At 44.4% G+C, this 26517-nt stretch overlaps 1 protein-coding gene across 3 annotated transcripts in view; it reads right to left on the bottom strand.

Moving 5' to 3' along the window:
* SCNN1B (sodium channel epithelial 1 subunit beta) overlaps window positions 1-26517 on the bottom strand; it is a 107934-nt gene that overhangs the window by 34029 nt on the left and 47388 nt on the right. The window lies entirely within an intron of this gene.

The following is a 26517-nucleotide window of genomic DNA, read 5'->3' on the forward strand; positions in this document are numbered from 1 at the left end:
TTTCGTTTTCTTTTTTGAGACACAGTCTCACTCTGTTACCCAGGCTGCAGTGTAGTGGTGCAATCACGGTTCACTGCAGTCTCTACCTTCTAGACTCAAGTGATCCTCCCAGCTCAGCCTCCTAAGTAGCTGGGATTACAGGCATGCACCATTATACCGGTAATTTTTTTTTTTTTTTTTTTTTTTGAGACAGAGTCTTGCTCTGTCTCAAAGCTGCACTCCAGGCTGGAGTGCAGTGTCATGGTTTGGCTCACTGTAACTTCCACCTCCTGGGTTCAAGTGATTCTCCTGCCTCAGCCTCCCAAGTAGCTGGGACTACAGGTGCATGTCACCATGCCCAGCTAATTTTTTTATTTTTAGTAGAGATGGGGTTTCTCCATGTTGCCCAGGCTGGTCTCAAACTCCTAACCTCAAGGGATCCACCCACCTCGGCATCCCAAAGTGCTGGCATTACAGGAGTGAGCCACTGTGCCTGGTCTTAATCTTCCTTAAATGTATGTGTAGCTCATATTTATTTCAATGTTTAATGTTAGAAGCATTTTGGTCTTTATTTAGAAATTTGGTAACTTTTTTTGTCACCAGAAATAGACTGTAGGAGCTTAACTCTTGTAGACATCAATTAGCCTATGGTGAAATTGATTTCATTATACATAATTTCGCCTAGAGTTGCAGTTTCCAAGAAGATATCAACGATGTTAAGTGAAGACTTACTGTAATAATTACATCTAGCCTATAGGATTGCTGAGAGGGTAAAATTCGGTGATGCACAGAAAGTGGTATATACTGAGCCTAGCACAGGTCAAGTCCTTGGTAAACGAGTTACCAGTGTCACTGGCTGTCAGTAGGTAAGACAGGTGTTAAGCAAAGAATCCATCAAAAATGCAGAGCTATGAAACATGATAGGAAAGATTGGGACTCCATGCCCTGAGATGCTAGAGGCACTAAAGGGTGTTGGTTTAGAATAAGGACTCTGTAACCAAATTGTCTGGCATTTTGTTTGTTTATTTGAGACAAGGTCTCACTCTATCACCTAGGCTGGAGTGCAGTGACATGATCATGGCTCACGGCAGCCTTGAACTCCTGGCAAATGGCTGGCTTTGATGCTCAGCACTGCCGCTTTCTAGTTGTGTGACTTTGAGCAAATCTCAGTTCTTCAGTTTCCTTATCTATAAAATGAGGATAGTTACAGCTTCCGCCTGATAAGGGTGTTGTGGAGGCTGGCTGCATGAAAATACGGAGAGGGCGGATTCGTGCCTGGCACCTAAGTGTCAGCAATTGTTATTAGAAAACGGAGGCCTGCCGGGAGCGGTGGCTCAAGCCTGTAATCCCAGCACTTTGGGAGGCCGAGGCGGGTGGATCACGAGGTCAAGAGATCGAGACCATCCTGGTCAACATGGTGAAACCCCGTCTCTACTAAAAATACAGAAAACTAGCTGGGCATGGTGGCACGGGCCTGTAATCCCAGCTACTCAGGAGGCTGAGGCAGGAGAATTGCCTGAACCCAGGAGGCGGAGGTTGCGGTGAACCGAGATCGCGCCATTGCACTCCAGCCTGGGCAACAAGAGCGAAACTCCGTCTCAAAAAAAAAAAAAGAAAAAAGAAAAAAAGAAAAAAAACCGGAGGCCTGACCAGGTCTGGGAGTCCTCGGAGAAGTGATGGAGGAGCTGAGGTGAAAGGATAGGAGAGGGGAGGGGAAGGGGGAAGGCTGAAGTGGGGAGGGAGCCTGCAGGGGTGAGCAGGGCCAGGCCATGCAGGGGCTTGTGGATCATGTTAAGGATTAGGGTTTCAATTCCAAGAGCACCTTAGCCACCTGAGTAGCTGGGACTACAGGTGCATGCCACCATGCCCAGCTAATTTTTGTATTTTCAGTAGAGACAGGGTTTCGCCATGTTGCTCAGGCTGGTGTCGAACTCCTGGCCTCAAGCGATCCATCCGCCTCAGCTTCCCAAAGTGCTGGGATTACAGGCATAAGCCACTGTGCCCATTTTCAACTCTCTATTCTCTGATAGGAATTAAACTCTATGTGCCTGCCCAGACCATAATGGCTGTAAGAGAATGTTCATAGACTAACTCCACTCCTAACTTTCCCCAGAAGGTCCATTCCCTGCTCTGAAATAATAAAGTAATAACAGTTATTATAATAGCAACTACAAGAGCAACATCAAAGTACTGAATGTTTGCCATGACCCAGGCATATGGGAAGAATCGGGCTTCATCTGTCTTGTATAGTCTAGCACCCCAAAACGACATAGGTGAACAACACATTAGGTTCCAGGAGGTCGTTGTAGAAGAAATGAAGGGGTTTAGAGTGTCTACCCTTTTCTATTCTCATGTAATCATTCTGATTTAGTCAAGGAGAAAGTCTCAGCATGGTACCAATGGGTCCTTAACACCCCTCCAACTCTTGTTCATCTCCAGGTTTAACAATGAGGCCTCAGGCTCAGAATCAGGTCAGACAATAGTATCTAGTTAGAATGGGCAACATTGTATTCACCGGGCTCATTTTTAAAAGCCACCTTCTACTTATAGCAACAGATACTGACTTTTGCTTTCCCTTCACAAATGCACTTTAAGTAAAAAAAGGGAAATCGATTTAAAGAAAAATGTTTAAGTAAACAACAGTATTACATGTAGCAAAAGTGATTACAATGGTAGGCAAATTGTAACTGTGTTGTAAATGTGTTGAGTATTGGCTGAACGTCTAACAAGTTTGGCCCCTTGGGTCATTAGCCAAATAAAACTGGCTAAGTGCTGCAAACAACTTTATGATGTTCTGGTCAGATTCCACCCCCAAGGTGATAGATGGTCTGTGTTTGGAATGTATACATACTTTATGGAGAAGGGATTGAATCAGCATACACCTTAACCCAATCCAAACAAGTAGAGATTGAGTCCATGTGCGCAGACAGAAAGAGACACTAATTGTCATGCTTCAGAGAGTCACAGATTGCTGACTAGACATTGGCCCTGAATGTTCCTGATAGCAAATGCAAAAGCAATAAATGTGGACAACTGTTTCAGTTTTCTTGTGAGACAAAACATCTGCTCACTCTCAATGGCAATTTTTTTTCCCGCAATTTGGCTCACATAGCCCAGAGTCCTTGTGGATAATTGGGAGCCCAGCCCCGTGTGTGCCTCTACTTACTGTTTTGACAAAAGACACATAAATCCTATTCGTATGTCCAATTCTGGACATCCCCCTTCTGAATGAGAGGTTGCAAGAGGCTGACTCATCAGCTGTATTGGGTTTGCAAAACTTCTTTGTTCTTAGCACAGTATTGCTTTTTTATTTTTTTTAGTTTTTTTTGAGACAGAGTCTTGCTCTGTGGCCCGGGCTGGAGTGCAATGGCATGATCTCGGCTCACTGCAACCTCTGTCTCCTGGATTCAAGTGATTTTTCCACTACAGCCTCCCAGGTAGCTGGGATTATAGGCGCAAGCCACTGCATGCAGCTAATTTTGTATCTTTAGCAGAGACAGGGTTTCACCATGTTGGCCAGACTGGTCCCGAACTCCTGACATAACATGATCCGCCCGCCTCTACCTCCCAAAATGCTGGGATTACAGTTGTGAGCCACCATGCCTGGCACAGTATTTTGTTTGCCCGGGCTGGAGTGCTGTGGCGAGATCATGGTTCCCTGCAGCCTTGACTTCCCACACTCAAGCAATCCTCCCACCTTGGCCTCCTGAGTAGCTGGGACTAAGTACACACCACCATGCCCAGCTAATTTATTTTATTTTATTTTTTGTGGAAACCAGGGTGGTGGGAGTCAGGGAGGGGTGGTCTCATTATGTTGTCTAGGCTGGTCTCAAACTCCTGGGCTCAAGCAATCCTCCTGCCTCGGCCTCTCAAAGTGTTGGGATTACAGGTGTGAGCCACCACACCCAGAACAATTCGTCCTTTTAAAGATCAGCTTCAGTGAGATATAGTTCACGTATCACAAAATCCACCCATCCATTTAAAGTGTAGAATTCACTGGATTTCAGTATATTCACATTGTTCAACCATCATCACAATCAATCTCAAAACATCTTTATTTCCCCTAAAAACTCCATGCCCGTTGGGAGTTATTTCTCATTTCTCTCTCTACCTTCCTTCTCCCCATCAGAAACCATTGATCTATTCTCTATCTCTCTAGATTTGCCTATTTTGAATGCTTCATTCAAACCAAGCTTTTCCATCCTGTGGCCCGCAGGCCACAGGCAGCCCAGGATGGCTTTGAATGCGGCCCAACACAAATTCATAAACTTTCTTAAAACATTATGAGATTTTTTTTCTTAGCTCATCAGCTCTTGTTAGTGTTACTGCATTTTATATGTGACCCAAGATAATTCTTCTGCCAATGTGGTCCAGGAAGCCAAAAGATTGGACAACCCTGATAAAAATAGAATTGCAGGCTGGGCACAGTGGCTCACGCCTGTAATTCCAGCAATTTGGGAGCCTGAGGTGGGTGGATCCTTTGGGGTTAAGAGTTCAAGGACAGCCTGGCCAACATAGTGACACCCTGTTCCTACTAAAAATACTAAATTAGCTGGGTGTGGTGGCAGGCGCCTGTAATCCCTGCTACTCGGGAGGCTGAGGCAGAATTGCTTGAGCCTGGGAGGTGGAGGTTGCAGTGAGCAGAGATCATGCCACTTCATTCCAGCTTGGATGACAAGAGTGAAACTTGATCTCAGAAAACAAACAAACAAAAGATGAAATTGCACAATATGTGATCTTTTCTGACTGGCTTCTTTCACTTAGTGTGTTTGTAAGGTTCATTCAGGTAGTAGCATGTATTAGTGCTTCATTTCTTTCTATTGCTAAATAATATCCCATGTTACATTGAGACTACATTTTATTTATCCATTTATCAGTTGATGGAGAGCTGAGTTGTTTTTACTTTTTGGCCATTATGATAATACTGCTATGAAAGATCATGTATATGTTTTGTGTAGAAGTAAGTTTCACTTCTCTTGGTTATGTACCTAGGAGTGGTCTCGAACTTCTGACCTGGGCCCAATGGTAATTCTATGTTTAACCATTTGAGGAACTGTAAGACTGTTTTCCAAAATGGCTGCACCACTTAACAATTTCGCCCCATGTATGAGGATTCTAATTTCTCTATATCCTCTCCAACACCTGTTATTCTCTATTTAAAAAAAAATTATTATGGCTACCTAGTGGGGTGTGAAGTGGTATCTTATGCTGGTTTAAATCTACATTTTCCTGGTAGCTAATGATGTTGAACATCTCATATGCTTATATATTGGCCATTAGATCCATTATATGGCCACTGTATCTTCTTTGGAGAAATGTCTATTCAGATCCTTTGCCATTTTTTTTTTTTAACCTGGGCTATTTATCTTTTTATTACTGAGTTGCAAGAGTTATTTGTATATTCTATATACAAGTCCCTTATCAGGTAGAACTTGCAAAAAAATTTCTTTCATTCTCTGGGTGCTATCTTTTTACTTTCTTGATGGTGTCCTTTGAAGAATAAAAGTTTTTAAGTTTGATGGTGCCAAATTTGTCTATATATATATTTTTGAGCTTTGGTTTCATATCTAGGGCTCTATAGCCTAATCCAAGCTCATGAAGATTTGTTTATATGTTGTACTCTAAGGATTTTATAGTTCCAGCTTTTATATTTAGGTCTTTGATTCATTTTGAGTTAATTTATGTACGTAGTATGAGATAGGAGTCCAACTTCATTCTTTTTCATGTAGATATTCACTTGTCCCAGCACCCAGACTATTATTTCTCCCATTTAATTGTCTTAGCACCTTGTCTGATTTTTTAACATTTAAATGAAAAGAAAATAAATGGAGACCTATACCATGCCCATGGATTAGAAGACTCAATATTGTTAAGATGTCAATTAACCTCTAGAGTCAACTTACTCCTAATCTCTAGAATCTACTCAATTTCAATCAAAATCCCAGCAGAATTTTTGTAGAAATTGACAAACTGATTCTCAAATTTATATGGAAAAGCAAAAGAACTAAAACTGCAAAATCAAAACAAAAACAGACACACACACGTGTACACATGCACACACACACACGCATCAAAACAAAACTTTTAAAAACATACAAAAAATAAAAACAAAGTTGAAAGATGTATGTGTCTGATATCAACACTTGCTATAAGTTGCTTTTATCAGGACAGTGTGGTATTAGTGTAATGATAGATCTATTGCTCACTGGATCAGGGAGTTCTGATAGATCTGCAAATTTGCCAAGGTAATTCAATGAAAAAAGTGTAGTCTTGGCCGGGCATGGTGGCTCACATCTGTATTCCAGTACTTTGGGCCAACAAAGTATTGGGATCACTTGAGCCCGGGAGTTTGAGACTAGCCTAGGCAACATAGTGAGAACCTGTCTCGATTTAAAAGAAGAATTAAAATGTAAAATAAAAAAGTGTAATATTTTCAATAAAAATGCTGAAACAAATGATTGTCCATATATTTTTTAAAGTGAATCTTTTTTTTTTTTTTTTTTTTTTTTGAGATGTTGTTTCTCTCTTTCACCCAGGCTGGAGGGCAGTGGCATGATCTCCCCTCACTGCAACCTTCGCTTTCTGGTTTCAAGCGATTCTCCTGTTTCAGCTTCCTGAGTAGCTAAGATTACAGGCACCCAGTCACCTGGCACCATGCCCAGCTAATTTTGTGTTTTTAGTAGAGAGGGTGTTTCACCATGTTGGCCAGGCTGGTCTCGAACTCCTGACCATGTGATCTGCCCACCTAAGCCTCCCAAAGTGCCGGGATTACAGGCATGAGCCACTGTGCTCAGCCTTTAAAGTGAATCTTAACTCCTACCCCACACTATATGTGAAAACTAACTTCAAATGGTTCATAGACCTAATAAGACTGCAAGATACCCTAAAGAAAGAATAGGAGAAAAATCGATGTAACTTTAGGCTATGCAAAGATCTTCAGATAGGACACTAAAATCATGAATCATAAAAATCTTATATATTGTACTTTATTAGAATTAAAATCTTTTGCTTTTCAAAAGACATTGTTGGGAAAATGAGAGAGCAGCCTCCTGGGAGAAAATACTTGGAATACTTATGTCTGACAAAAAATTTGTATGCAGAATATAGGAAGAACTATTACAACTAAATAATAAGACAATCAACTCAACAAAAAGTGGGCCAATGATTTGAATAGACATCATAAAAGAAGAAATATGAATGGCCCATAAGCACGTGAAAAAATGCTCAACATTATTAGTCACTGGGGAAATGCAAATCAAAACCACAATGGGATATCACTTCACACGAACTAGAAGGACTGAGAGTATCTAGCGTTGGTGAGGATGTGTAGCAATCGGAATTCTCCTACACAGCTGGTTGGAATGCAAAATGGTATAGTCACCTTGGAAGGCAGTTTGATAAAGTTTCTTATAAAGATGCCGGGTGCGGTGGCTCATGCCTGTAATCCCAGCACTTTGGGAGGTTAAGGTGGGTGGATCACTTGTGGTCAGGGGTTTGGGATTCCCTGGGCAACATGGTGAAATCCTGTCTCTACTAAAAATACAAAAAAAAAAAAAAAAAATTAGACGGGAATGGTGTCCCATGCCTATAATTCCAGCTACTTGGGAGGCTGACAGGAGAATCACTTGAACCCAGGAGGCGGAGGTTGCAGTGAGCTGAGTGCAATTGTGCCATTGTACGCCAGCCTGGGTGACAGAGTGAGACTCCATCTTAATAATAAATCAATAAATAAATAAGTAAAGGAGGCCAGGTGCAGTGGCTCACACCTGTAATCCCAGCACTTTGGGAGGCTGAGCCAGGAGGATTGCTTGAGCCCTGTAGTTTGAAGACCAGCCTTGGTAACATAGTGAGACCCTGTCTCTATATTAAAAAAAAAAAAAAGTTAAATGGACACTTATCATATAACCCAGCAATTCCGCTTTTACTTATCCAGGAGAAAAACATACATTTACACACAGGTTTGTACACATATGTTCACTTATTCATAATAACCTCTACCTAGAAGCAATCCACATGCCCACCAACAGGGGAAGAAATAAATAAATTATGGCATATCCATAATGGGATTCTGTTCAACAATAAAAAGGACCCAACTATTGATACATAAAACATGGATGTATATAAAAATATTGTGCTGAGTAAAAGAAGCTAAATACATAAGAATACATACTACAGAATTCCATTATATGAAGCCCTAGAAAAGATGAATTAATTATAGTGACAGAAAGCAGATCAGTAAGTATCTGGGCCTTGGGTGAGTAGTGTATTGACTACAAGTTGTACACAGAGCCTTTTGGAGACAGTGAAAATATTCCAGATCTTGAATGGGATGGTGGTTCATTAAATGCATACACTTGTGAAAACTCATCAAACAATATATTTAAAATGGATGCATTCTATTATATGTAAATTACATCTCAGTAAAGTTTTAACAAAAGACTTTAATCCATTGCCATTTCAAAATGATGAGATTTCACATTTTTTAAAATGTGGGTTTTCTTCATCTTTTGAAAAGTCAGAAGGATGCCACATAAGCATGTTCTGGTAGAGTCGAATAGCAGCTGCTCTCCTTGGAAGGGTCACGTGTTCCCCAGTTCACCCCAATTCTTCCCATTCCATGCTGTCTTATACCCAGCCCTATTTACTCATTTTCATTAGCTGCTCTGGCTCATGTGGACATCTGACTTTGGGACTCCTGTAAATTGCAGGTCAGATGCTTTCATTAAAATCCCCTGTACTTATTTTTGTAGCAAAACCTCAATTATCCAAGATTACTGGGGAATATGAGTTCTGGTAGCTGGATTTTTAAAGTTAATTGAAGGTTAACCTGAAAGTGGATTTGAGTGTGGTTATTGAAAAATCTTGCATGTTTCTGCCTCTGCAGAGGCAACCAGAGGACATGACTGACTCTTTGTTTTCAAGCACCTGGCTGGGGGTAAGAGCCACAGGTGGGGTTTAGTGTCCAGGCCAGAAAAAGTGAAGGAGAGTTTTAGGGGAGCTGTCAGATTCTCTTCAGAAGCCAGGGCATACCTTAGACACAATTTCATGTAGAAATTCAAATATTATGTGTATTCCCTGTACCAAGAGTTTGGTGTCTATTCCTGACTAAAAGAACCAGGGCTTCTTAGAAAAATAGTTGCTACCAGCTTTGGTGCAGGAAATGTATAAAATGAGCCTTTCTTTTTGATGTTGTGTTTTGGACACAGTGTCTCACTCTGTCATCCAGGCCAAAGTGCAGTGGAGTGATCACAGCTACTGCAGCCTCAACCTTCAGGACTCCAGCAATCCTCACACCTCAGCCTCCTAAGTAGCTGGGACTACAGGTGTGTGCCACCATGCCCAGCTAATTTTTGTATCTTTTTTTTTTTTTTTTTTTTTTGGTAGAAATTGAGTTTTACCATGTTGCTCAGCTGGTCTTGAACTCGTGGGTTTAAGTGATCCTCCTGCCTTGGACACCCAAAGTGCTGGGATTGTAGGTATAAGCCACCATGCCTGGTCTATATGTTTTAAATGTTGTTTAAAAGAAAAAAAAAATGTGACAAATATGTATGGGGCTTGCAAACCCTGAAATATTAACCATTTGGTACTTTAAAGAAGTTTGCTGATCTCTGATTTACAATGTCATATATATTTGCACTAAATAAAAAGAAACCTGGAGCCAGGCACAGTGGCTCATGCCTGTAATCCCAGCACTTTGGGAGGTCGGGGCAGGTCGATCACCTGAGGTCAGGGGTTCGAGACCAGCCTGGTCAACATAGTGAAACCCTTTCTCTACCAGAAACACAAAAACTAGCTGAGCATAGTGGCAGGTGCCTGTAATTCCAGCTACTCAGGAAGGCTAGGCAGGAGAATCGCTTCAACCCAGGAGGGAGGCAGAGGTTGCAGTGAGGAACCTGGGGCCAGGTGCGGTGGCTCATGCCTGTAATCCCAGTGCTGTGGGAGACTGAAGCAGGAGGATCACTGGAGTCGCGGAGTTCGAGATCAGCCTACATAACATAGTGAGACCCTTGCCTCTACAAAATTTACAAAATTAGCCAACTGTGGTGGCATGTGCCTGTGGTCTCAGCTACTGGGGAGGCTGAGGAGGGAGGATGGCTTGAGCCCAGGAATTGGAGGTTGCAATGAGCTATGATTGTATCACTGCAAGCCTAGCCTGGGTGACAGAGCAAGACGCTGTCTAAAAAAATAAATAGTAAAAAGAAATACTTCAAATGGGTGTTTCATATAAATATTTATAAGCTTGATTTTGTTATTTCCTTCTAACTACCTGCTAATTCAATGTTTTCCTAACCATTGATCATTTGTATACCACTTTTACAATTTTTGCTAAATCTGTGTAGCACTCGTATTATTGTTTACTTAATAGATAACATCACATCATTTCACTTTTTTTTTTTTTGGCTAAAATAAACTCAACTTCTTCCTAAGTACTATGAATACAAAGCAATATTACACCTGTGAAATAACGTTTGATGTGCTAAGCCATTTTTTCCTAATACACATTAACATAGTTTCTTAACTATTCAGAAAAAGGTTCCTCTGAGAATCATTGCGTACCGAGATTACCTGTGGGAAATGCCCTGTGAATTGTCTTTCACTGGCTGAAGCTTGTACTGGTCCAAGGACATGCGCTCTCTTTCCAACACATTTCCTGATGTGGCTCCATGCTGTCTTTTAAAGTATGTTTGGGTAGGCATAATTATGCCCATCACACAGAGAATTTAATTAGAGCATAGAGGGACTTACCCACAGTCATGGTGAGTCAAGGGCAGGTCTGAAAATAGAAACCAGGTCGCCTGGTTTCTGGACACCTCTCACCTACTCACTCAGACGGGACACCTGACATCTTGCACCTGTTCTGGTGGGTGTTGGGGAAATCAGAAGTGGAGCAATGCAGCTGGCTGCATCCTCCATGTGCACCTATGAACCTCCTTTGCCCAAGGCTGTGGTTCCCCGGCATCTAGGGGTGCTCCCAGAAAGCCAAACTCAGCATGACTAATGCATACGATAGGAAAAGTGGCCTCCTCCACAGCCTTCTAGGAGGGGGAGATCTAAAGGTCTTGTTTGAGCTGATCAGAGGTGATGGATGTTGCTGAAGGATACAATTAAGTGAGAGCAAAGAAAGGGTAGAACAGCATATAAAGCCCACATGCATTTATGTTAAAAAACAAATAAACAAACAAACAAGCAGAGCACAGTGTCTCATGCCCGTAATCCCAGCACTTTGGGAGGCTGGGGCAGGTGGATCACCTGAGGTCAGGAGTTCGAGATTAGCCTGGCCAACATGGCAAAACCCTGTCTCTACTGAAAAAAAAAAAGTTAGCTGGGCATGGTAGTGCAAATCTGTAATTCCAGCTATTGGGAGGCTGAGGCAGGAGAATCGCTTGAACCCAGGAGGCAGAGGTTGCAATGAGCTGAGCCTGCCCTCTAGCCTGGATGACAGAGAGAGACTGTCTAAAAATTTAGAAGAAACAAAACAAAACAACAACAATAAAAACCAGGCTGGCACAGTGGCTCACTCCTGCAATCCCAGAACTTTGGGAGGCTGAGGTAGGAGGATCTTTGAGCCCACGAGTTTGAGACCAGCTTAGACCCCTTTGAAAACTGGCACTAGACAAGGATGGCCTCTCTCACCACTCCTATTCAACATAGTATTGGAAGTTCTGGCCAGGGCAGTTAGGCAAGAAAAAGACATAAAGGGTCTTCAGTGAGGAAAAGAGGAAGTCAAATTGTCTCTATCTGCAGATGACATGACTGTATATTTAGATGATCCCATTGTTTCAGTCCCAAATTTCCATAAGATGATAAGCAACTTCAGCAAACTCTCAGGATACAAAATCAATGCGCAAAAATCACAAGCATTCCTATACACCAATAACAGACAAACAGAGAGCCAAATCATGAGTGAACTGCCATTCACAATTGCTACAAAGAGAATAAAATGCCTAGGAATACAACTAACAAGGGATGTGAAGGATCTCTTCAAGGAGACCAGCTTAGGCAACATAGAGGTATTTCCTTGTGTCTGTATAATCAATCCTTCTACTGGTTCACATAAGAAAGTGGTAATATGAGTTGCCTTCAAGAAGAGGAACTGAGTGGCTGGGGAAACAGGCAGAGAAGGAGACTTAAAAAAAATTATTTACTCCTTTTGCACTTTTGAATTTTGCAGGATATCAGTGTTTATTGATTCAGTCAGCAAATATTGATTAATCATTTGTTGTGTACTCTGCACTGTTCTAGGTGGTGGTCATTCATCAGTGAACAAAACAGTCAGGCAAGGAACATGAAGCTTACATACCCACAGGAAACAGAAAAAAAATATTGAAAAGAGTAATTAAAATGTAAAATGTGGACTAATTGGAGTTAGATCCAAAAAATCTGTATAGCAGCCATTAGGTTTGCAAAGATCAAAGTGTTCTGTAATACTAAGTCTGGGCCGAGCTGTGGGGGAAAAAACACCTTTCTATGCTGATGGGATTGAAATTGGTGCAGTTGGCTGGGCACACTGGCTCATGCCTGTAATCCCAGCACTTTGGGAGGCCAAAGAGGGTGGATCATCTGAGGTCAGGAGTTTGAGACCAGCCTGACCAACATGGTGAAACCCCATCTCTACTAAAAATACAAAATTAGCTGGGTGTGGTGGTGGGTGCCTGTAATCCCAGCTACTTTGGAGGCTGAGGCAGAGAATCGCTTGAAACCAGGATGCAAAGTTTGCAGCAGTGAGCTGAGATCGCACCATTGCCCTCCAACCTGGGCAACAAGAGCGAAACACTGTCTAAAAAAAAGAAAAAGAAAGAAAAAGAAAGAAAGAAAGAAAGAAAAGAAATTGGTGTAGTCAGGCCAGGTATGGTAGCTCATGCCTGTAATCCCAGCACTTTGGGAGGCCGAGGTGGGCAGATCATGAGGTCAGGAGTTCGAGACCAGCCTGGCCAATATGGTGAAACCCTGTCTCTAAAAAAAAAAAAAAAAAAAAAAATGGTGTGGTAATTTGGACAGCAATCTGGCAGTCCCTACTACATTTAAAATATGACAGCCCATGACCCCACAGCTCCACTTCATGTAGTAAGTGTGCTTTGATGCATTGGTGCATGCACGCACGTGTGCACATGTACCACTATAATACTCTCAAATGGGAAACGACTTGACCATTCAGAATGAGAAGGCTGCAGAGGGGTGGATGGGGTGCAAACAGCTGCACCACAAGAACTGTGGAAGCAAAGCAAGGAAGGACAGCTACTGCAGGGTAAGGCAAGACTAGGGCAGTCCAGACAGGCATGACTCGGAGCATCAGGTGAGCTGAGGTGCTGTCGCTCTAGGCCTCTGGGTGGCTGGAGCACCCCTGCCCCCCACTGCCTGCCTTCCACTGCCGTTGGTCACATGCCACCTTGTCTCTTTACTGTAGTGTGAATTCTGTGCATACAGTATGCATGTATATACTCCATGACTCAAAAAGGGATGAAAAGCACTGGTTTAGAAACACTATCATTCACTCAAGCCCTGAAATGCTGAGACTTTACAGCAATGTCATGCTGATGTCACCTCTGAGTTCTCTGGGCTGGGTCATGGGTGGGTCACTGTAAGGCTGTGTGGAGGCGGTGGCCACACTCCCACACCATATGGAGATGTCCTCTGGAGTGGCCACCCCACGTGTTGGGGTGGTGTCTTGGGGATGTCACTCTTGGGGACATGTTGGTGACTGTCCCAGTTTCATCCCATGGTGTGGCTATGGCAGAGTCACCCTCTCATTCTATGGGGCAGGGAGCACCCTTACATGGTAATGAGTCATTCCCATCCACACTGAAGGCAAACACAGTCCATCTGGATGTTAGGACCTAACATTCCCATTCAAGGGCAGACAGAGTAGGGTTTGGGAGTTATGCCCCAGTTAGGGTCTGGTTCCGCCATCTTCTTAAGGAAGGGGCTCAATCCATGACATAAATAGGTTGGTCTCTCTGAGTCTTTATTTTTAAATTTTAACTTAGTTTAATTTTTAAATTAGAGATGGGGTCTTGCTGCAATGCTCAGGCTGGTCTCAAACTTCTGGGCTCAAGCAATCCTTCCATGTTGGCCTCCCGAAGTGCTGGGATTACAAGTGCGAGCCATTGCATCCAGCCATGAGACTTAATTTTATTATCTGCAAATGGGAATAGTAGTACCTGTGCCATCTAGTATAAGATAAGGCATGGGAAGCACTTTGCACAGTGCCCATTACAAAGTAAGTGTTCATAAATGGCAGCTATTGTTATTTTAAAAAATTATTATTCTTTCCCTGGCGCGTGCCTGTAATCCCAGCACTTTGGGAGGCAGAGGTGGGCAGATCACTTAAGGTCAGGAGTTCGAGACCAGCCTGGCCAACAGGGCGAATCTATTTAAAAAAATACAAATATTAGCTGGGCATGGTGGTGGGTACCTGTAATCCTAACTATCTGAGAAGCTGAGGCAGAAGAATCGCTTAAACCCAGGAGGTGGAGGTTGTAGTGAGCAGAGATTGCACCACTGCACTCCAGCCTGGGTGACAAAGTGAGACTCTGTCTCAAAAAAAAAAGGGGGGGGGACCAGGGAAAGCTCCCTGGCCCCTTCCACTGTGTGAGGACACAGCAAGATGGTGCCATCTATGACCCAGCAGGTTGGCACTCACCAGAAACGGAATCTGCCAGTGCCTTGATTTTGGACTTCCCAGCCTCCAGAACTGTGAAAAATAACCATCAGTTGTTTATCACTCACCCAGTTCATGACATTTTGTTATAGCAGCCTGGATGGACTGAATAGTGGTGTGGGGTTCCTGTAAAAGGCCGGTTGCAGCAAGCTGAGGGGCAGGGAGACCCTACCCTGTGGGCTCTCCTCCCTGTACCTTTCTTTAAAAAACCTCAGGACATCTTGCAGGTGACTCAGGTGCCAGCACTTTCTCTTCATCCCCAAGCAAAAGGAAACCATTTCTCCTTAAGAGAAACCTTGAACTTTGTCATCTGGGCTGCTGGGAACAGAAGGGAGTGCTTTAGGCCAAACTTACAGGTGCTGAACACCACCCAGGAGGGCTGAGAAGGAAGGGAGTGATTCTGACAGGAGCCAGCGGGGAGGGTGAGCAAGTTGTGTGAGGCAGAGACCTGCCACCCTTCTCACCTCAGCCCTGCCCTCCTGAGGGCTTGATGCAGCCCTGCTGTGCCCAGCTGGCTAGTCCTGAGATGGCAGATGAATCATTGCAAGTATCAGATAAGAGCTCAGATGAAAACTGCTGGCTGGTGGTAAAGAACGAGGGCCACGCCTTTCGGGGAGTGTCAGCGTCCTCGGAAAACCTTGTCTGGGTTCCAGATGTGAAGCCATAACCCAGGTTATCTCCATCTCCCGCAGCTAGCTCCAGGGAAGCCTCAATTATCCTTAATAAGAGATCTCGGCCAGGCATGGTGGCTCATGCCTGTAATCCCAGCACTTTGGGAGGCTGAGGCAGGAGGATCGCTTGAGACCAGGAGTTCAAGACTAGCCTGGGCAACATAGCAAGAACCCCCATCTCTAGAAAAAATGTACAAATTAGCCAGGTGTAGCAGTGCATGCCTGTAGTCCCAACTGTTTAGGAGGCTAAGGAGGATCACTTGAGCCCAGGAGCTGGAGGCTGCAGTGAACTATGATCGTGCCACTGCACTACAGCCTGGGCACCAGAGCAGGACCCTGTCTCTATAAACAACCCCAAAAAACAAAAAGACAAGAGATCTCTTTCCTCAGAGCTCAGCACAGCACACATCCCTGCCCCTCAGGCACTGCACAGGAAGCAGGCTGCAGGATCCAAAAGCGAGGCCCTGGGGGAAACGGCCCTCAGCACCCTGGCTGGCCTCTTTCCTGTTTCTTCCAAGGCCCACACCTCTCTCAGCCTACCCTTGTCCACCCCAACCCCACACGTGAACCAATGCTCCAAGCACAATAGCTATAGTCTCAGAACAGCTGCCTGTGCCTGCTTTTCTTCCTAGCCATCAAGGGACCAGGTTGGAGGATGCAGGACAGGAGATGAAGTCCAGCCTGTGCTCCATCTGCCGAGTCGGGGTCCCCACACAAAGTGCAGCCACACAAAGAAGGAACTTTTCCTAAGACCCTCAAAGGCTTAAGACCCTCAGTGGGTAGCTGCAAAACACTGGTTTCTGTCTGGTGCCACAGTCAGCAATGTGTGGCTGAGCTGGGCCATATTTTCTTTTCTCTCTTTCGCTCTCTGCTTTCTTTCTTTCTTTCTTTTTCTTTCTTTCTTTCCTTTCTTTCTTCTTTTTTTCTTTTCTTTTCTTTTTTTTTTTTTTTTTGAGACAGGGTCTCACTTTGTCATCCAGGCTGGAGTGCAGTGATGCAATCACAACTCACGGCAGCCCCTACCTCCCTGGGCTCAAGTGATTCTCCGGTCTCAGTCTTCCATGCAGCAGAGACCACAGGCACATGCCACCATGCCCAATTAATTTTTTATATATTTTGCAGAGACAGAGTCTCACCATGTTGCCCAGGCTGGCATATTTTCAAAAGAAGAAAGTCTCCTATTGCTTGGCTAGAATGTGAGTGTGCATGTCCCCCAGTATGGAAAAAAGATGCAATAAAGATACAGTTTGAAGGAAAGGCTTTACCATGATTCCCCTTACTGGGGAGTGGGTCAGGGCCTGGTTGCTGGAGCCAGGCTTTGGGTGTGAATGCTCAGGGGTGCTGTGCAACTGTGAGCAAGCTACATGGTATCTCTATGTCTCTGTCTCCTCATGTGCATAGAGAGGACAATATTACACCTACCTCCCAGGGTGCTTAAAATAATGTGTAGTTCACAGCACTATGGGCACATCAGCTCTTATTAGCTGTGGTTCACTTCATTATGCAAGTAGAAAAATTATTATCTTCTAAATACAAAAGGAAAACTGTAGCATTTAAAATAAACAGGCTGGATACAGTGGTTCACATCTGTAGTCCCAGCACTTTGGGAGGTTGAGGTGGGAGGATTGCTTGAGTCCAGGAGTTTGAGACCATCCTGGGGAACATGGTGAAACCATGTTGGTGAAACAAAAAATACAAAAATTAGCAGGGTGTAGTGGCACACACCTGTAGTCCCAGCTCCTCAGGAGGCTGAGGTGAGAGGATCACTCGGGTCCAAAGCGTTGAGGCTGCAATAAGCCATGATTGTACCACTGTACTCCAGCCTGGATTACAGGCATGAGCCACCATGTCTAGCCTGTTTATTTATTATTATTATTACTATTATTATTATTATTAGAGACAGGGTCTCGCTCTGTCGCTCTGGAGTGCCACTGCACTCCAGCCTGGCGCCTGGCGACAAAGTGAGACTCTGTCTCCACAAAACAAACAAACAAACAAACAAACGAACAAAACGCTCAAGATATAGCATGGGTGGTGAAACTACCGCCCACGATTCAGAGGCATTTAACCAAATTGCAGGACAGGACTTCCATGTTTGAAACTGACCTGACCCACTTCCAGATTTTAGGAACTCAAATGTTGCATCTCTGCTGACTGCCTGTTTCCAGCACTTTCTGGGTTCTTGAGGCCAGCTCATACTTGTTAAGAAGCTCTGAGAAGCTGTCTCTGAAGACAGAGGCCTATTGCAGCAAAGGCAGGCCAGGGATTGGAGTGAAAATTGCTGGCTATCTTTTTTTTTGTGTGTGTGTGAGACGGAGTCTCATTCTATGGCTAGGCGTGAGTGCAGTGGCACAATCTCGGCTCACTGCAAATTCCGACTCCCTGGTTCAAGTGATTCTCTTCCTTCATCCTCCTGAGTAGCTGGGATTACAGGCTTGTGCCACCATTTCCAGCTAATTTTTGTATTTTTAGTAGAGATGGAGTTTTATCATGTTGACCAGGCTGGTCTCTGCTGGCTGTCTTTCTGTTCTCAGGGACTAAGTACTTAATGCATAAGGGCTGACTTTGAGATGTACAAGGATGGACTTTGTTCCCATCGTGATCTAAGCTGCCCCTGGGAACCAATTATACTATCATTTACTTAATATCTTTTTTTAAGTTGACTCACGCTTGTTTTTTACTTAAATACCTACTTTAGTTTTGTCCTAAGCAAGAATGTCCACAAAATCACAGGTTGGATGCTACTAATTATATATGTCTTCTAATACCCCTTAACATAAATAATTACTAATGAGATGAAAAACAATTGTTTGTGCACTATCTAAAAGCCATCTCCACATGCCACTCTGCATGGGGTGACAGATTCAGCAAAGATCCTTTCTTGTCTTATAAACTCACCAGATTAGATAAGACACCTTCCCACTTGTGACTCAAAGACAACTCGCTCTACTGATCCCTCGGCTCCAGCTGCCATGCCTGGCGGCTTCCTTACAAGACTCATTCTGTGGGTTTCTCCACTGCTGGCTCTATGATGATACAGATCTCCAGCCCCAGGATCAGTCTGACACGTCTTGCCAACTGATCTGAAAGACCTCAAACTTGAAGACAGAAGATGTGGTCATAGCTGTTAAAAAAACCTTCCTGTTTATTCTTTTCTTTGTGAATGTCCTTTTTTTTTTTTTTTGGGAGATGGAGTAGCTCTTTCTCCCAGACTGGAATGCAGTAGCATTATCTCAGCTCACTACAACGTGTGCCTCCTGGTTCAAGTGATTCTCTTGCCTCAGCCTCCTGAGTAGCTGGGACTAAAGGCACACACCACTGTGCACGGCTAATTTTTGTATTGTTTTTAGTAGAGATGGGGTTTCACCATGTTGGTCAGGCTGGTCTCAAACTCCTGACCTTGTGATCCACCCTGCTTGACCTCTCAAAGTGTTGGGATTACAGGCGTGAGCCACCTTGCCCAGCCGTGAATATCCTTTTCAAAGAGAAACAAGCATGCATCTGGCCTTTGGACAATGAGTCGAACCTTGGAGGACCCATCTTGTCATGAGGCCAGAGGGCTCCTGGTTTGTTATTTTCTTGTTCATCTGGTAGCCAAGCACCACATTTTGGTTTGAGAGGTGACCACATCTTGTGGTGGCTAAATCCTCTCTGCCTGGCTTCTCTGTATGGATACGGAACTCATGGCAGGAAACCTTAAACACACAAGAGCAGAAGGGTTCCTCAAACTGCGATACAGGCACAGGATGAGGTATTGGGGAGCCATTAAGAAAAATAGTTATTATTATCATTATTATTATTTTTGAGATAGAGTCTCATTCTGTCGCCCAGACTGTAGTGCAATGGAACAATCTTGGCTTGCTGCAACCTCCGCCTTCTGGGTTCAAGTGATTCTCCCTGCCTCAGCCTCCTGAGTAGCTGGGATTACAGGTGCATGCCACCATGCCTAATTTTTGTATTCTTTTTTTTTTTTTTTTTGAGGCAGAGTTTCGCTCTTGTTACCCACGCTGGAGTGCAATGGCGCGATCTCAGCTCACCGCAACCTCTGCCTCCTGGGTTCAGGCAATTCTCCTGCCTCAGCCTCCTGAGTAGCTGGGATTGCAGGCACGCACCACCATGCCCAGCTAATTTTTTTTTGTATTTTTAGTAGAGATGGGGTTTCACCATATTGATCTGATGGTCTCGATCTCTTGACCTCGTGATCCACCCGCCTCGGCCTCCCAAAGCTAATTTTTGTATTCTTAGTAGAGACAGGGTTTTGCCATGTTGGCCAGGCTGGTCTTGAACTCCTGACCTCAGGTAATCCACTTACCTTGGCCTTCCAAAGTGCTGGAACTACGAGCATGAGCCACTGCACCTAGCCTATTATTATAATTATTTTAAAAACTATGTTAGGCCAGATGTGGTGGCTCCTGTCTGTAATCCCAGCATTTTGAGAGGTCAAGGTGGGAAGATCACTTGAGGTTAGGAGTTTGAGACCACTCAGGGCAACATAGTGAGATCTCATCTCTACAAAATATAAAAACAGCTGAGCATAGTGATGCATACCTGTGGTCCTAGCTTCTTGATAGGCTGAAGCGGGACGATTGCTTGAGTCTGGGAGTTTGAGGCTGTGGTGAGCTATGTTTGCACCACTGCACTCCAGCCTGGGTGACAGAGCAAGATCCTGTCTCACAAACATTAGCAATAAAATAACATAATAGTTACTGGAGACCTGGAGAGTAGGAGAAGGGTTAGGAATGAGAAATTGCCTAATGGGTGTGATGTACACTATTGGGGTGACGGTTACACTGAAAGTCCAATTTCACCACTAGGTAGTATATCCATGTGGCAAAACTGCATTTGTTTTTCATACATTTGTAAAAATAAAAAATAATGGCTGGGCGTGATGGCTCATGGCTGTAATCCTAGCACGTTGGGAGGCTGAGGCAAGTGGATCACTTGAGGGCAGGAGTTTGAAACCAGGCTGGCCAACATGGTGAAACCCCATCTCTACTAAAAATACCAAAAATATTAGCTAGGTATGGTGTCACATGCCTGTAATCCCAGTTAGTGGGAGGCTGAGGCAGGAGAATCGCTTGAACCTTGGGAGATGGAGTTGCAGTGAGCAGAGATCATGCCACTATACTCCAGCCTGGGCACGAGAGAGTCCACCTCAAAACAAACGAAACAAAAAATGTAAAAAAACCCTGTGGTTTTATATGCATCTATGTGTGTAGGAAAAAAATATACAGACGGCATTAACCAGAATGTTTATAATGATTATCTCTGGGTAGCAGGATCTTGAATTTTTTTGTTGTTGTTTTTGAGATGGAGTCTCACTCTGTCGCCTAGTTTGGAATGCAGTGGTGCAATCTCGGCTCACGGCAACATCTACCTCCCTGTTTCAAGTGATTCTCCTGCCTCAGCCTCTCAAGCAGCTGGAACTACAGGCATGCGCCACCACATCCAGCTAGTTTTTGTATTTTAGGTAGAGATGAGGTTTCACCATATTGGCCAGGCTGGTCTTGATCTCCTGACCTCATGATTTACCTGCCTCAGCCTCCCAAAGTGTTGGGATTACAGGCATGAGTCACTGTGCCTGGCTGAGTTATTTTTTTAAAATTGTTTTTAGTTTATCTGTGCTTTGTAACTTTCCTACAATGAACATATATTGCTTGCATCATAAAAATAATAAATGAGAAGATATTTTTAATAGCAAAATGGAAAAAAGCTTATAATAGAATGCTGCTTGAAAAGAAAGCAAGATTCTAAGTATATGAAAATAATCTATTGTCAGGCAAAGATGGTTGTAGGGCAGCAGGATATACAGACTTAAAAAAAATTAAGCTTCCAAGAATTTTTTTGTTTTGTTTATTTTAGAGACAAGGTCTTACTCTATTGCCCAGGCTGGAGAGTCAGTGGGTCAATCATAGCTCACTGCAGCCTCAAACTCTCTGGCTCAGGAGATCTTCCCACCTCATTCTCCTGAGTAGCTAAGTAGCTGAGACTACAGGTGTGTGGTTATTTTTATTTATTTATTTATTTATTTATTTATTTATTTATTTATTTTAGAGACAGGGTCTCACTATGTTGCCCAGGCTGGTCTCAAACTCATGGCCTAAAGAAATCCTTCTGCCTCTACCTCTCAAAGTGTTGGGATTACAGGTGTGAGTCTCCAAGTCTAGCCTCCTTCCTCGAATTTAGGTGCAACCCTGGAGTAAGTGTCTGGGGAGATGCTGGATTGGTTGGAATTAAGTTTCTACTATTTGGCACAACAGGGGTTTGTAAAAGAAGTTAAAATCAGATGCACACTTCAACTTGCATTCTGATATTTGCATCTGTAATCCAGAATTGTGTTACTCTTACAGTTAAAAAAAAATTTCAAAAAAGAACCCGGGCATGGTGGCCCATACCTATAATCCCAGCACCTTGGGAATCTGAGACGGGCAGATTACTTGAGGTCAGGGGTTTGAGACCAACCTGGCCAACATGGTGAAATCCCACCTCTACTAAAAGTACGAAAATTAGTAGGGCATGGTGGTGCACACAGGTAATCTCAGCTACTCGGGAGGCTGAGGCAGGAGAATCGCTTGAACTGGGGAGGCAGAGGTTGCAGTGAGTCCAAATCACGCCACTGCACTCCAGCCAGGACAACAGAGTGAGATTCCAGTCTCAAAAAAAAAAAAAAAAAATCATAAAAGCAACCAAAAGAGAGAGTGTTCAATCCACTAGAAAATTCTGCCTTGGGTCTCTAACAGCCTGACAACTCTGTTCACAATTTCTGGACCTGTCCTGTTGGGGATGGGGTGAACCAAAAAGGGATTTCAGAGGAGGTGGCTGCACCAGAACTTGCACTTCCGGATGGCCCCTTTCTCCCATACCCTTGTTGACAGAGTCTTATTGCTGTGTTTGCTTTCCTTATTGCCAGAGCACTCAGCTACAGCAGGCTTTATCCTGTATAAGTTCAATTACATGGGAAAACGCCCGCCCACCAGGCCCCATGCCAGGAGCCGTGTCATTGTGTCCCAATGGACACCCAAGACTTGGAGGTGCCAATGGCCTTGCCCTTCCCCAGTCATGGAAGTGGCCACTTGCCCAGGATGGGTGGTGTGTGTTGACAGCCAGCAGGGAAGCGTGTGGTCAGTTTCATCTGCTCTCTTCCTGCCAATGCTGAAGGCAACTTGGAGAGGGTATTTTCTGCCAAGCCTTTGTGTGGGGTGTGGGGCGGGATGGGTAGAGGGGAAGAAGGGAGGTGGTTATTCCACTGGGAATACAAGGCAGTGTCCCAGAACAGAGTCAGAAAAATAAGGTGAACCTGATAATGTTTGGAGGCTCATGTAGGAGGTCGAGCTATAGTTTTCTTTCTCTGTTTCACTTTGGGAAACAGAAATGACCCTATTAGTATTAAAAATGTGCTAGGCAGCAGTGGCTCAGGCCTGTAATTCCAGCACTTTGAGAGGCCAGTGTTGGAGAATTGCATGAAGCCAGGAGTTCCAGACCAGCCTGGGCAATATAGTGAGACCATCATCTCCACAAACAAACAAACAAACAAACAAAAAACAAAAACAAACAAATAATTAGCTTCGTGAAGTGGTGCATGCCTGTGGTCCCAGCTACTTGGGAGGCTGAGGTAAGAGGTTCGCTTGAGCCCAGGAGTTCCAGGCTGCAGTGATATGATTGTACCAGTGCACTCCAGCCTAAACAACAGAGTGAGACCCTGTCTCCAAAAAAAGAAAAAGTGAGCTTTTGAGTTAGACAGACTTAAGTGGTATCTTCATCCCATCTCTTACTGGTTGGGTGAGCTTGGCAAAATTGCATCACCTCTCTGAGCCTCAGTTATCTGAGGTTAAAATGCATATAAAGCTCTTAGCATCCTGTCGAATGAACATCAGCTACTGTAATTCATTAGAGAAAAAGAAGGATGAAATGTGTAGGTGGCTGCTGAGTTTAATACTTAATTGCAAGCCTGTTTTAGGAAGGACTAGTGCTGGGCCAGGCACGGTGGCTCACGCCTGTAATCCCAGCACTTTGAAAGGCCGAGGTGGGTGGATCACCTGAGGTCAGGAGTTCGAGACCAGCGTGGTCAATATAGTGAAACCCCATCGCTACTAAAAATACAAAAAATTAGCTGGGCATGGTGGCAGGTGCCTTTAATCCCAGCTACTCGGGAGGCTGAAGCAGGAAAATCACATAAACCTGGGAGGCAGAGGTTGCAGTGAGTCAAGATCATGCCACTGCACTCCAGCCTGGGTGACAGTGTGAGACTGACTAAAAAAAAAAAAAAAAAAAAAAAAAAAAAAAAAAAAAAAGGACTGGTGCTGTAAGAAGAATTTCCCTTCTTGGTAAGTGAAAGATCAGCCTTTGACTCCACTTCCCTGAGGCTTAGCTGTCTATGTCATGCTCCTGTCAGAAGCTTTCAAGGGCTCCTGGTGTCTATAGAATAAAGACTGCCACCGCGCCCCCCACATACCCCTTAGCTGGTTTCCAAGACACCTTACAACCTGGTCTCAGCCTAGATGTCTCCTTTAATTCCCCGCACTTTCTTTTACAATGAGGTAGTGGTTAAGAAGTTGGGTTCGAATCCCAGCTCGGTCACTTACTCACTGTGTGACCCTGTGGAATTTACTCACCCTCTCTGTGCCCTGGTTTCCCTATCTGCAAAATGAGGGGAAAATAGTACCGACTTTATTGGGTTGGTGTGAAGATTAAATTGTAAATATGAAGCACCTAGCACAGTGTCTGGCATGGAGAGAGAGATCAGGGCCTATGAGACGCTTCTCATTCGCACCCCACACCCACGCAACCACACGCTGGAGCCCATGGGTATCCTGGGGATTCCCACCACCGCGCTTTCACTCCTGCTGTTACTCAGTCCTGTAGAGCAAAACCTTTACTTCTACCCACAGCTTTTCCAGGCCCAGCTCCAGTGCCACCTCCTCCAAGAAATCCTTTGTGATGGAGGTCACCCTTCCTCCTCCGTAGCCCCACAATGTTTTTTTTTTTTTTTTTTTTTGAGACACAGTTTCACTCTTGTCACCCAGGCTGGAGTGCAGTGGTGTGATCTCTGTTCACTACAACCTCCGCCTCCTGGGTTCAAGCAATTCTCCTGCCTCAGCCTCCTGAGTAGCTGGGATTACAGGTGTGTGCTACCACGCCCAGCTAATTTGTGTGTGTCTGTGTGTGTATTTTTACTAGAGATATGGTTTCACCATGTTGGCAAGGCTGGTCTTGAACTCTGATCTCAGGTGATCTACTCACCTTGGCCTCACAAAGTGCTGAGATTACAGGAGTGAGTCACCATGCTTGGCACCCAGAGTGTTTTCTGAGGACCAGTAATGTGGATGCAGTTAATACCGCTGAAGCATACACTTAAAAATGGTCACAGTATAAATTTTATGTTATACACATGTATTTTCCACAATTAAACATTTAAAAGACATTGAATATTTAAAAACTCACAAATAATTTTTAATACTGATTATATTGTTGAAGTAATATTTTGGATATACAGGTTCAATGAAATATATTATTACAATTAGTTTGATCTGTTTATTTTTACTTTTTAAAATGTGGCTATGACAATTTTACATTGTTGGGCCAGGCACAGTGGCTCATGCCTGTAATTCCAGCACTTTGGGAGGCCCAGACAGGAGGATTGCTTGAGACCAGGAATTCAAGATTAGCCTGGGCAACATAGCAAGACCCTGCGCCTACAAAACATACAAATTAAAAAAAGAATTAGCCAGGCATGGTGGCGTGCACCTGCAGTCCCGGGAGGCTGAGGTGGAAGGACCACTGGAACCCGGGAGGTCGAGGCTGCAGTGAGCCATGATCATGTCACACTGCATTCTAGCCTGGGTGTCAGGTTAGAGTCTCAATAAAGAAAAATAAAGAAAATTTTACATTGTTTATGCCGTTCCAATCTGTAGCTTGTGTTGTGTGCACGTTGGATAGTGCTGACCTAGATCAATGGCCGGCATACTGTAGGCACCTAAATGTGGGTTTAATATGGGAATGAACATAGGTGCAGCCAAACAGGAGCTTTTCAGGTGTGAAAAAAACAAAAAACTGTTGTATCTGGAAGGCTCCAAGGGAATGGAAGAGAGTTTGTGTAGGGGCAGTTTACATAACTAAATCATCATAATTAACACTCATTATTATTATTAGAGACAGGGTCTCACTCTGCCGCTGGGGTCAGAGTGCAGTGGTGCTATCTCAGTTTACTTCAATGTTTGGCTCCCGGGTCAAGCGAACCTCCCTCCTCAGCCTCCTGAGTAGCTGGCACTGCAGGTGCACACCACTGTGTCTGGTTAATTTTTGTATCTTTTCTGTAGAGGCAGGGCTTCACCACATTGTCCAGGCTGATCTCAAACTCCTAGACTCAAGTGTTCCTCTTGCTTCGGCCTCCCAAAGCACTGGGATTACAGGTGTGAGCCACTGTGTTTGGCCAGTATCTATTATTATGCTGATGACAGCAGCCACCGTCTGCTGAGGACCTAATGTGCCAGGAACTGTCATGGCACTTTAAGCCATAATCTCGTTTAATCCTTGAGTCAATGCTCTGAGTTGGGGCTGGCGGTGGGGCGGGGGGCGGGGTGCGGGACGTCATTGCCTCTGCAACATAGACAGCTGCTCGGGGTCACCCCGCTGGAGATCGGAGAGCAAGGGTTTGCCTGAGGGCCTATCCAAGCCCCCGTAATACCCCTGCCTTTCCCAGGATACAGGCTCTTTGTGCTGTCTTGCCCTATGGGACTTGATGGCCCTGCCTGGGATGGACAGTAGACACCATCCCTGCTCACAACCCCACCCACAGGCGGGGCTTTCAGAGGAAGAGGAAGTCCCAGCAAGAGGCAAGCAGATGATGCTATTGAGAGTCCAGGAAGAAGGCCGGGTGTCATGGCTCATTGCCTCTAATCCCAGGATTTTGGGAGTCTGAGGTGGGAGGATCGTTTGAGGTCAGGAGTTCCAGACCAGCCTGGCCAACATGGTGAACCCTGGTCTCTACTAAAAATACAAAAATTAGCTGGGTGTGGTGTAGTCCCAGCTACTCAGGAGGCTGAGGCAGGAGAATAATCCCTTGAACTCTGGAGGCAGAGGTTGCAGTGAGCTGAGATCATACCACTGTGCTCCAGTCTGGGCAACCCAGCGAGACTCTGTCTCAAAAAAATAAAATAGGCCAGGCACGGTGGCTCACACCTGTAATGCACTTTGGGAGGCCGAGGCAGG

The sequence above is a fragment of the Saimiri boliviensis genome, chromosome 12 (assembly GCF_048565385.1).
Source record: "Saimiri boliviensis isolate mSaiBol1 chromosome 12, mSaiBol1.pri, whole genome shotgun sequence".
Lineage (NCBI taxonomy): Eukaryota > Metazoa > Chordata > Mammalia > Primates > Cebidae > Saimiri > Saimiri boliviensis.